Raw genomic sequence first — 12072 nt, 5'->3', positions numbered from 1 at the left:
CTTGCAACAAAGATGATTCAGGATTGTTGATGTAGTTCACACAGTTTAGAAAAATGTTATTTTATTTATTTTCCCAAACACAGATATGTTGATGAAATGGCAACTATGACTGGTCTTGTCTATTCTCCTTTATTAATTTGGTTATTGCCTTTATCCTTATAACCTTTCCTTATGACGTGTTTCAAAAAGTTATTGATTCTATGAACTTGAGAAAAGGTGGACAAATCCATGCATTTCTAATTCATATGCATTTGCAGTGGATTTTCAATTCAGGCTCCACTCAATTACTTTTGTATCAATTCCAAGCTAAAGGAAAAACACACAGAAATTGACTTTATTTTTATTTTATATAGCTTTATTACTTTTCATTTTATATAGCTTTATTACATGTGCAAATAAAATATACATTTTGACTATCTTAGACTTTAGAAGATGGACATTTATATGATAGCTACAGGTCTAATTAGTTCAATATAAATAAAATAATGTATTTCATTTATAAATATGAACCCACTGAAATCTTGACCAGCTTAAAACTTGGTAATGAGGATTTCATCCATTTTACCTCCTGAATTATTAAAAGGTCTTTTGCCCAATATTTCTATTTTGTTAAATATAAGTTCCACTTTTCATGAGTCAGGTACCCACAGATAGCAATGAAGTACAGCAACTCTGTATTATGTTCAATAACTACAGATAGAAGCTCTTGCCAAAATACACACAATAAACATTTAGTTGTATTTTTCATGTGAAGACACACATAAAAATGCATAATAAAAACCAGAAGGCTGGTATAAATATCAAAAAGCCACCTTCCAATGTGAAATAAGAGTACTTCAGTTGAGTGCTTTTGGCACAGGCTTGTCAAATTTGTAGGCATTATTTGCTAACCAAAACCATAGCAAAGCTAACAATCCACCCTCTCTGATTTTCTGAAAAGTAAATATTGTTTCCTACACACCCCTATAGCTGTGGTAAGGCACAGCTGAATTCGCTTAGGAACTGGCATGTCATTAATCATTTTAAAAATGGATTGTTCAACCTCACAGATTTCTGCTGAGGCATGAACTCAGTTTAGAACGTTCATTCGCCCACCTTTATCTAGGGGAACTTCCAATTTCTCGATTTGGACAAGCTGTTTTAATATCTCATAAGACAGGTTTTAAGGGTTTCAAAATCATGCAAAGAATTTTCAAAACTATGCAAATCCTATGAATACTAATATTCCCTAAATTGGGAAATCTGGATTTGGATTACAAATTCTCCATCTCATAATGCCTTGATGTGCTTCAAGGACACCATTTTGCCATAAAACTATCAAAATATGTTTAGAATACACGGAGCAAAATGACCATGTTAGTTTTGCATCTGTCTAGATTGCAGTCATCAGATCTGGAATTTAAAGCTAGCAGCCAATGCTTAAACATCGATTACTTTCAGAGCTTTTAATGAAACTGTCACGGTATGATCCAGTTGCTATTTTTTTTAAACAAAAAGATATATTCTTAGCGTACATTAGAAATACTTTGTTGGTACCTTGTCTTTTTCAGTCCCATAGTTGAAATTAGCAAGATTAAGCTTTATTTACTACTCTTGACAAATTTCTGCCTACATACATCTATTAAAGGCGCACATGTACAATCTCTGTAGGCAGAAGTGATAGTGTAAACAAATCACCAGTGGCTGATCGTTATGTGTCCTATGGGATTAGAATCTAAAGCCTATTCAATTATTATGTTTAAAATCATTTTCTTTATATTTTAGGACTGTCTCTTTCTCTTGTATTTTGAGCTGTCATATAGAGCTACCAAATTTGGGCACAAAATTTAGATGATCACTTGCTGCTGTTCCAAATATTTTTCAGCCCACTTCTGATTTTCTTCCAAACCATTAACAGAAAGAGAAAACCAATCAGCATTCCACAACCTCTCAAATGCTATAGTGTGCAACTCTAGAAGCTTCTGGATCTTGCTAGAATGTCACTAATGGCTCATTAGTTAGAATGTTCCATTTTCTGGGTCCTCACAGGTCACATCTTGCAAATTCTTTGCTATTCCAAAAGATAAATTTTCTTCCCTACAAAGGTATAGCTAGTAAGGGCATGCATTTTTATCTCTTAGAGAGTTTATGAAGCTGGCTGGTAGAAGCTGTCACTTTGCAATGCTGTTAATGAGTGGGGCTGCTCCTTTCCAACCCCTTTTTACATTGTAGGCTGAAAAGTCACCTCTGTGGCTATTTAAAACGCTGTTAATCTTTCCAATGTGTTTGTAATTGGCGTAAATTGCCCCTTGGGTTTAGCAGAGAAAGGTACAAAGGCACCTCTTTTTTTCTGTCAAAGTTGCCTATTTTAAATTTAGATCTCAATTAATAGGCGGTTTTTCATCTTTGGAAGGTCAAGTCAATGATTGTTCTTCCTTAACGAGCCCTTGGATCAAAGTGGGATAGTTTTGTAATGATACCACCTTTTCATGCTCTGATCAATGTGGTACAGAAGCAAAGCAAGCATTTTTCATACATGTGGGTGTACTTATAAACAAGAAATTGGAGCACATCATTCGCTCTATCTATCCTGACTTCCATGCTATTTTATGCAAGTTCTTCTTTTGTATTGCGTATGACAAATCACACAATGAATCCACAATTAAAGGAAATAAAGTGGATGGTTTGTTGCTATGTAGCATAGTAATTACTCCAATTTGTAGTCTTTGGGTGCCATGTTTGTCCACCAGATAAAAAAAGTGTTGAATTCCAACTGCCAGATTATTATTTTTTAACTGTAATCCCAACATATTTTAAGTATTCCAATCTTAAAATATCTGGAGAAGATCAAGATAATGAAAGTTGGCCTGGTCATTGCCAGTTATTTAATAAGTTTACAGTTACAGCCAATATTCAGCATTTAATCATCAGCATCCAGTGTTCAGTAACTTATCTCTATAGGTAATAGAATAGTTTATTAATAGTGTGGTCAACCGCTAAGATTGGCATGGTTCATCAGCAATCAACCAATTACTGATTTGATTGCTGATGAACAATATCAATCACAGCAGCCAGGCATGCAGTGATAGTGTGAAGAACTGAAACAGCTCTTGACCTGTTATTTCCTCTTTGTTTAATTACTCCCTACGCGTAGGTGGCTTTCGATCAGGATGTGCTGCCCATTAATTTTTGCTGATCTGATGCACGTAGAGCATAAAGCTTGGCAGAATATTAGGCTGTTCATACTTACCCTCTCAGCTTGGTGGAGATCATTGCCAAAGGGAAAAATTGTAGCGTATGGCTATGACACAAAAAGTGAACTTTCAAAGTGGTCATCTGTTTTAAAATTTCCAGTGTGACTTTTTGGGGAAGAAAAATAGTTTGTAAGTGAAATCAAGACATTGTGTCAATGCAATCTCAGTAGATTTTCCATTGGCTATAGTGTTGATCCTAATCCTATACTGCATAAAAGTAAATAGATACTGATTGTAGATGCATGAGGAACACACACACACCACACACACACACACACAAGCTTGAAGTATTCTGCAAAAATCAATAATCTCTCTGTTATTCTGTAATACCACTGTATGGCTAGAGTCTACACCATATTAGAGTCTTAGTTTGCTGGCCTTCTATCTAAATTCATTTTCTGCTTCTTCCCCTTTTTGCTATAACCCTAGATATCTCAGCATAAAGAACACTTTTCATTTTCTGAGAATTTAATTATCCCAATGTTTGAATTCCCCCCAGCCATTTAGATAAGTGAAGTTATACTCTGTTACACAATTATCAATTTCTTCTTAAACACAAATAGTCAAATTGCCTCACAGTGAAACCAGGACAAAATGGAAAGAAAATGTTAAACCTGATTTTATGGGCCACAGCACAAGAGTGCCTTGAAAATTAAATGTTATTGACTCAGAGAGGCTGGCAGTGTTTGTGTCCTTTCAGGGTCATATTATCATGGCCGTGAAACTTCAGAACAACAATTTAAATTCTGTCAGTATTTTGCATATTTGTGCATCCAATTAAATAAATGAAACAGATGTATATATACTATGCCATGTCCCAAAGGTGCTGTTCAAAAGGCAACTAGACTTCCTTGGGTTTTTTACTTGAAAATGTTTCACCTCCTATCCAATAAATTTATTCAGTTCTGTTTTCCTTGGATGAGAAGTGAAATGCTTTCAAGGAGAAGTTTTCAAGAAATCATGAAAATCCTTTTTTCAACAGCACCTTTGGGACAAACATGACCTGGATATTGAGAATTTCCATAGACATATCATGCCATGCTATCTATACTTGGACTGAATTTTTGGCCACAAACTCTCACTGCCACAGAAAGATGATGGTGATGGTGATGATGATGGTGGTGGTGGTGGTGGATGATGGAGATGATGATATAATTGTCGGTTCCTGGTTGGAATTCAAACTTCTAAAGAACACCAGTCAGACTTATGATTCATTTTGTTTCTTCTTTATACTATGCTACTCCTTGAGAAATTAAAACAAATTCTAATCATCATAGGAAAAAAGAAACTTTGCTCTATCAGTATTGATACTTAGCTCTATTCCAAAGAATTTTGACAGGCAATTTGTGTACCACTTTCTAAATAGAATCCTATATAAAATATATTTCTACCCTTGAGACAGAGAACTATGGTTCATACATTATGTTATATTCAGCTAAAGGCAACCACACACATTATTAAAAAAATAAACAAAAAAGTCAAAAAGATGACAAGGTGACTTATATTTGCCTCAGTGTACTTTAGGATTATGCAGATATTTCTTTATTTATGGAAAATCATATCTATTCTCTCCAATCCTTTATGGATTTTGGTTCATATAATGATTAAGCATTTTACTGAATCCACCTCAGGACAAATGGTGCTGGAAGATCCTCTCCTTTTATCCCCTGCCCACCTCTCCTTCTCTATTGGCTACTCTCCTACACACAAATATGTCTGCCTGCTGCCTAGTTATCTAAGTTACATTGAATCATGAAATTGAGATAGGCATTTAAGCTATGGAGTTCAACCTCTGCTTAGTGTAGGAATCTAAAGGATAGCATCTCAGATAGATAACAGATTAGCCTCTGTTTGAACTTACCCAGTGAAGGGAATTCTACCACCTTCCTAGGTAATTGATTTCACTGTTAAACTTTCTGATATTTTTTAGCATTGATTTAGAATTTTTCCTTTCAAACTTAAACTCATTATTACATGTCATCTACTCTGGAATGGGAGGAAACAAGATTGGACCCCTGATATGACATCCTTTCCAGTATCAGTCATATTTTCTCCAGGCTAATTATATCCTGCTCTTTCAGTCTCTTTACATAGATCTTAGTCTTCAATATTCTGGTTACCATATTATTCCTATATGTTCCAATGCCCTTTTCTGAACCTGATCTAATTTCTGTGAATGCTTCTTAGAGTCAGATGTCAGGAATTGGACCCAGGGTGTGATCAAAGTAGAATATCCAAATAACAGAAAAATCCACAATCTCCAACCTTTTTCTATGAAATCTCCATCCACACAATAGGGTAGCTGATGGATCAATCTTCTCATAAATATAACTATAAAATTGGTTTTGGAACTTGCTTTAAGTCCTGGACTGAGAATAGTATTCTAGTTCAAGTAGATGCGAAATCAGCTCTTCTTCAAACTGGAGTTGAACAAAAAAATGGAGGAGTTGCATGAAAATTTCCATGCACTTTAGCTAAATGTAGTTACTGAATAGATACTTTTTAAAGTGAGGATATGGGTGTAAATATCATTTGCTGATCCCCTTGTGCAGAAATATTTAGGATCTGATCAGCCTTGAAAATAAAAAGGGGCGGGAGGGGACCACAAACTCCACCAGGAGTTATGAAACTTGAAGTGTGACAAGAAAGAAAAGCAAAGGTGGCTGGACTTAGAAAGTAATTAGCAATGAAATGTGGGCTCACAAGATAAAGTTACTTAATAAGTAGCAGCAGACAAAAGCCACACTGTAAACCCAACAGATATTCTCCAGGACATATTGTACCCAGCATATGTGTCCTTAATCATGTCCCTGGGATTTGTACTGAAAACTTACTTTGACAGCCCCATTTTGCCTTGGTTTTAAAGCTTGACTGCCCTCCCTTACCTTCAAGCAGAAGCCTTTTCTAGAAATGGAACTCTTCTAACTCTTGTCAGCTGCAAATGCAATTACTCTTCACTTCTCATCAGCTTCATTAACGACACAGAGAGAAAAGAGTGAAATTGAGCATGTGGATTGTACGGGAACATTGTTAACAGGAAACACATATTTGCTATGCCAGATCACATCTTCTTCATTGAGTGGTGATGCCCATTCTTTCTGAAAGGATGGAGAATGAGAATATTATATCAGTGCTTTGATAGTGCTCTGGTAAGGGTTGACCAGGGTAGAATTTTGCAGGGTTTTGAGTTTCACAGAAATGGTAATCAGATAATTGAGAAAGAAGGTAAATGGGCCGAGTGTATTTTTTAAAAAGAATATTAGGTTTTTATTCCACCACTTTAATATATATGTAGAAAATTAAAGGCAGGGAATAAGTAATATTCCCCCCTTCACTTTATTTTCACATAATACAAAGCTCTTGAATTAAATTAAATTCAATACAGTTCTATTGTTTCCATCTGTACCAAATATTCATTGTGTGTTCCTGCATTCACAAACAGTGATCAGGTCTCTCTCTTCTACATTTTGTATAAAGTTTGGAAAGAAGAGGTTTTGTTGATAGAGAAAAGACTACTCTCAAGACATGTTTAAATTATGGATAACCACAGAAAGTTTGTATTTCTTAATAGAATAAAAGACAAAATTCAGAATAAAACAAAGAAAATAATTTTACTTCTGTCACCACTTTATTCTCCTCTCCACTCAAGGTCTGATGTAGCACTGGAGATGTACAATACTATGTACTTATGGGACAACTGCATATCTCTCTCTCTCTCTCTCTCTCTCTCTCTCTCTCTCTCTCTCTCTCTCTCTCTCTCTCTCCCTCCCTCCCTCCCTCCCTCCCTCCCTCCCTCCCTCCCTCCCTCCCTCCCTCCCCCTCCCCCTCCCCCTCTCCCTCTCCCAAGAGAAAAAGAGAAAACAAGAGAAAAAAGATGGAAGCAATTTTCAAGAGCTAACAAGTTCTGAAAGAAACAAGCCTGATAGCTCAGGATTCTCATCTTGGAAAAAATACAAATAAACCTGTTCCCATATACATTTACAGTGGATTTGGGGGAAATGTTAGCTTCAGTAGCATTTACTAATAGATATGTCATTGCAATCTTTTTTAGCATGATATTCTTTAAATGTGCTGGGATTTATAGGTATTTACAGAACAAGAGTTAATGTGGTACAAATGTAACCCATGAATAATTATATCAGAATCAAGTATGTATGTATCATTTGCCTGATGATGTCTAGAATCAAAATGTTAGCATTATCAATTATTAATCAAAGATTGCTAGAGTGTTGCTGCTGACCTTGAACTTAACACAAGTCCAGCTCTTATTCAATACCGATTCCTTGAAGAAAAGAATACAACTAAGTAATTTGTTTCTGGATGGAAGAATTTATGTCCTTTTTAAGCTTTCAATTGTCTTTTTTATCTATCTAAAGAAATCAGATGCTAACTGCCCAATAAAGATGGATGTGTATGACAGAAGACCTGTAGTTACTTAACACTTCAACATAGTGAAGAGGAAATTGTTCTCACAACTTGAGGTCAACCACACATCACATCCCAGATTCAAGAAGACCAGAGGAAACAACTGGATCTGGAATGCTGTGTCACCCCTTCCATTATAGATTATAACAACTGTTATGAGGCATAAGATCATTGATAAACTAATTACAGTCAACTTCTGAGACTAATTACTAAGTGAAGAAGTAGCATCAGATAGTATGCTAAAAGATGACAACAGAGTGCTGTCCTCAAGACAATCCCTATTACCACCACGATTACCACTCTAACTCAAGCTATTGGACTGCTGTATGCTATGGCTGCTGGAAATGCTTGGCTACATAATTAAGAATAGCAATATATACCTTCAATCGAGGAAAATGAAGTTAGGGACTACAATCAAGGCAAGTCTGAGAGATGTTAGTCAGCTGATGGAGCTAAAGAAGGACCTGGAGATTAATGATAAAACCTTGCTACTAAAAAAAGACAAGCACCTGATTTTAACCCTTGCTTAACTCTGCTCAAGTGATCATAAAACGCCTAAAGTCAGACTAGATGAGAAACGTCGTTCTCCTGCCTCCTCCTGTAGGGGGCGCTTTTTTAGAGGCTTTTTAAAATAGATAAGCACTAAGAGTCATCCATCTTTGAATTATGGTTGACGAATCTAAGATTTTAATTTGAAAAAGCTATTAGAAGAAGTTGGATTTCCTCCCATTTTCACAGCTATCTATGAGATGGCCGAGATGAAATGACAGGAATGTTTCTCAGAAATAAGAGATTCAGAATATTTCTTAATTGAAATCTTTGAGAGTTATTAAATTGCCTCAATTCAGTTAAATTATTTGCAGCAATCTTTGCTTTGGGAGCTTTCAGACAAAATTGTCTAACATTCCTCAGAATACCACACATTTTCTTTCTTGAAAATGTACTTTGAAACTAGCTTGAAATGAACCAATTTCTCAATGTCTACGTTACCTAGAAGAGTAGAACTTGTTAGTTTGGCGATCCTGGGTTTTTCAGATTCAGACAGACAGAAGAATAAGAATATGGATACCAATGCTTGCTTAAAACATTGCAATTCTACTAGGTATTTATGGCATAGATTTGTTTATTTGATGAGTAATTTTTATTACCTGCAAGTGGTATATATAGTTCATTGTTTCTGACCTCATCCCTGGACAAAATTGAAATCTGTGTTGAAATCTATCATCTCTTAATGCCTGAAAATTTCTTCACCTATTGAAAGAGGCTATTGTTTTTCTACTGCCTTTTGACTATTGCTCTTTTTAGACATATTTTATTATTGAGTTGTGACTTTTTCCTTCTTCCTATTATGTACATCTCCATCACTGTAGATCAGGAGTCCCCAAACCCCAGTCAGTCCATAGCAAACCAGCAACTGGTCTGCGCAAACAAGCAAAGCCTCATCTATGGGATATAGGCAGCATATGAAACTATGCTCCCTGCCGTCTATGGTAAAACCTCTCTCCACAGAACTGGTCCTTGGTGCCCAAAAGGTTGGGGCTCACTGCTCTACACCCATAAAATGAATTCTCTTACTATTTCATCCTCTAGTCTTAAATTATTCAGGATCATAGGAATACCTAGATCACTAAGCAAGGTTACTTGCTATATTTCAGCTTCAAAAATCTAGATAACCAGTGTAACAAAGATATACATCAGACAAACATTTATGAATTCACTATTTCCTTTTATAACAGACAGATACACTTTGCCCTTTTCTATACTCCTTTGTTGTGACAGGCAATACCTGGATTTTTTAAAAGTCCTTTGGGACCTTTCTCAGAAGCCTTTGCTGGGTCTATCCGACAAAGTTCTTTCAGGAGTCCTTGATGCTCTCTGAGCTTTCTTGTTGTTGTTTTTTTGTGTTTTTTGTTTGCAAATGTTTCATTACCCTAACTAGGTAATATCAGCAGTGCTAGTAAGGAGTGCTATTAATATTCTGGTGTGTTTCCTGTTTCTCTTTCAGTTTCTGGTGACTATGTTTTATGTATCTTGTATGTGATTGCACCTTCAGTATCTTAACTTGCAGGATTTCCCATTCTCCCATTTCTCGGCCAGAATATTTAGCCATTGAATATGACCTACTTTCTGATTGAATTCAATAATATCCACTGTTCTGAGATCTTTAATACAAATCTGAGACTTCTTTATTCCTCCTAAACTTGATATCGTGAACTTAGGGAAAACACTTTTTCCTACGGATCTATTTACCTTCATTTCCTTAACTAATTGAATTGAATTGAATTGAATTTATTAGATTTATAGGCCGCCCAATCCCGGAGGACTCCGGGCGGCTTACACAGAACAAGAAAGAAGACAAACAAAATAAAAATAAAAATAAATCTTTTTTAAAAATTGTCCAACACGCATACATTCTGATTGGGGCTGGACCCTACATAGTAAGTTCAACAGCCCCAGGCCTGCCAGAACAGCCAGGTCTTAACAGGTTCCTGTTTCAAGGAAATAGATCTTGTATGGCAGACCTCCCTTGTTCTTTCTTTTCCCCTCTGACAAATGAAGTTATGAGCAAAAGATATTAGACATTGGTTTGCTCTTGACATAGTTATATTTTCAATAGAGTTCAGTATAATACATTTCTACCATGGTGACATTTTATTTTCCCTTTTGTTTTCTTACTCAAATGCTCCTGACATAATTTACATGCTCCATAAGACCCTGGTCGCTTGTGTTTCAGTGAGTTAATTCTGGAATCTATCTCTCTATCCCTCTATCTTGCTATCTCTCTTACATTTTTCCTTTGGGAAATCTTATTATCATTAGAAACAACTGACCAATGACTGAGGCATAAATGTTTAGTTTGGCTTTCTCTATTCAGCTTTCATCAGAAAAAAATAAGTGACAATATGATTCCTGAAAGATTCTACTCTCATAAGAGGAAGTTTAGTGCAGTAACTATTTTTCTGGCTTTGACTCTGTTGTGTGAACACATGGTTTATGGCTTAGTAAGATTACATCCAGCTAATTGAAACATGTTCAAAAGTTTAAAACTTGGTTTTTCAGAATATTTAAATTCATGCAAAAATTCAGGATTAAACTTGTGAAAGATTTATATGCATTAAATTATCTATTACATTATTATATATTATGCATTATATTATATTACCCAATTATATGTTAATAAAGAGTTTGGATGACAAGATACTATTTCTTTGATACATCCTGTCAGGGTTCCAAGTAAAGAAAACTCTGAGACTTGGGAACTCAAGGTTCCAAATTATTAGATATGTCATATTTCCAGGTGCAGGGCAGAATGTCTTTAACTCTCAGAGAAAGGAATGTTATTATGACTATATATCTCCACAGGTCCCCACTCCCAGTTTCCCACAGACTAAAGACCTGAAGATCCAATCCCCAAGATGGATTCCAGGCCTGACACATCCTATGTTTACACAGATGGTGGAAAGCTTATTCAGAGGCACTATGTATGTAGATTCAATTCCTTCCTATTTCCAAAGAAGGCCTGGAGACAAGCCTTGGGCAGTACAGTTTGCTGCAGTAAAATTTGAATGTTCTCAGGCAGTGTTCAAATTTCCTGTCCAAATGCAGCCAATGACTAGTCCCATAAAACTCTCCCTCTGGCTCTACCCTGCCTCTACTTTCTTCCCATAAAATTTTGGTACATCACTAATGATCTTCTTGCAGGTTGAGGAATCAAACTTCTATATCAGGAACAGGAGCCAGGGGGACAGATTCATGAACTATCAACTTTGATTTGACCATGACCCTCATTAGGTTCTGGATTCTTAGATATGAGCCTATCTAGAGCCTCATTTTCCTGCTTCCCCCTTTTTTTAATGAAGATATATTTAGGAAGACCTCTATAATTTCTCAATGGGATTTTTCAGCAGTTAGAGAAGTTGGGTGACAATTCCACACAGAGAACAAACTCTATGCTATAAATCAGATTTTTCGCATCCCTTACTCCATTCTTTGCACACTACTCTAATTTAGTGCATTCTTTCCTTATGCATTCTTTAACCTTTTCTACTCCCCTTTCCTTCAAAGCCATTGATTGATTGAATAACACAGGAGAGCAAACTAGCAACTCTTCCTTAGAAGAAACACTTCTTCCAAATGCTTATCCTTCAGAAGAAAGCTCCGCCAAGGGGATCAGTCAGACTAGCCAAATTGGCTGAACCTTCCTTTAAGCATTTATACCTCCACTGGTTTTGATTCTCCAAGGGTCTGATTAAATTGGAAAGGAAAGGAATGATTCAGAAGAGCTTATTATGATGGGATGAAAAGATAGTGTAGAATAAAGTAAAAAAAGGTCACTGAGACTAGTAATTTTTAAAAGCTTCTGAAAAAAATAATTACTTTTCATTAAAGTGTAAGTGTCTAGTTTGAAACAAAT

Source organism: Thamnophis sirtalis, unplaced genomic scaffold, assembly GCF_051295495.1.
Source record: "Thamnophis sirtalis isolate CommonGarterSnake01/CBP01778 unplaced genomic scaffold, rThaSir2_p1.2 scaffold_11, whole genome shotgun sequence".
Lineage (NCBI taxonomy): Eukaryota > Metazoa > Chordata > Lepidosauria > Squamata > Natricidae > Thamnophis > Thamnophis sirtalis.
The sequence above is the reverse complement of the archived record's forward strand: the minus strand, read 5'-3'. Positions refer to the sequence as shown.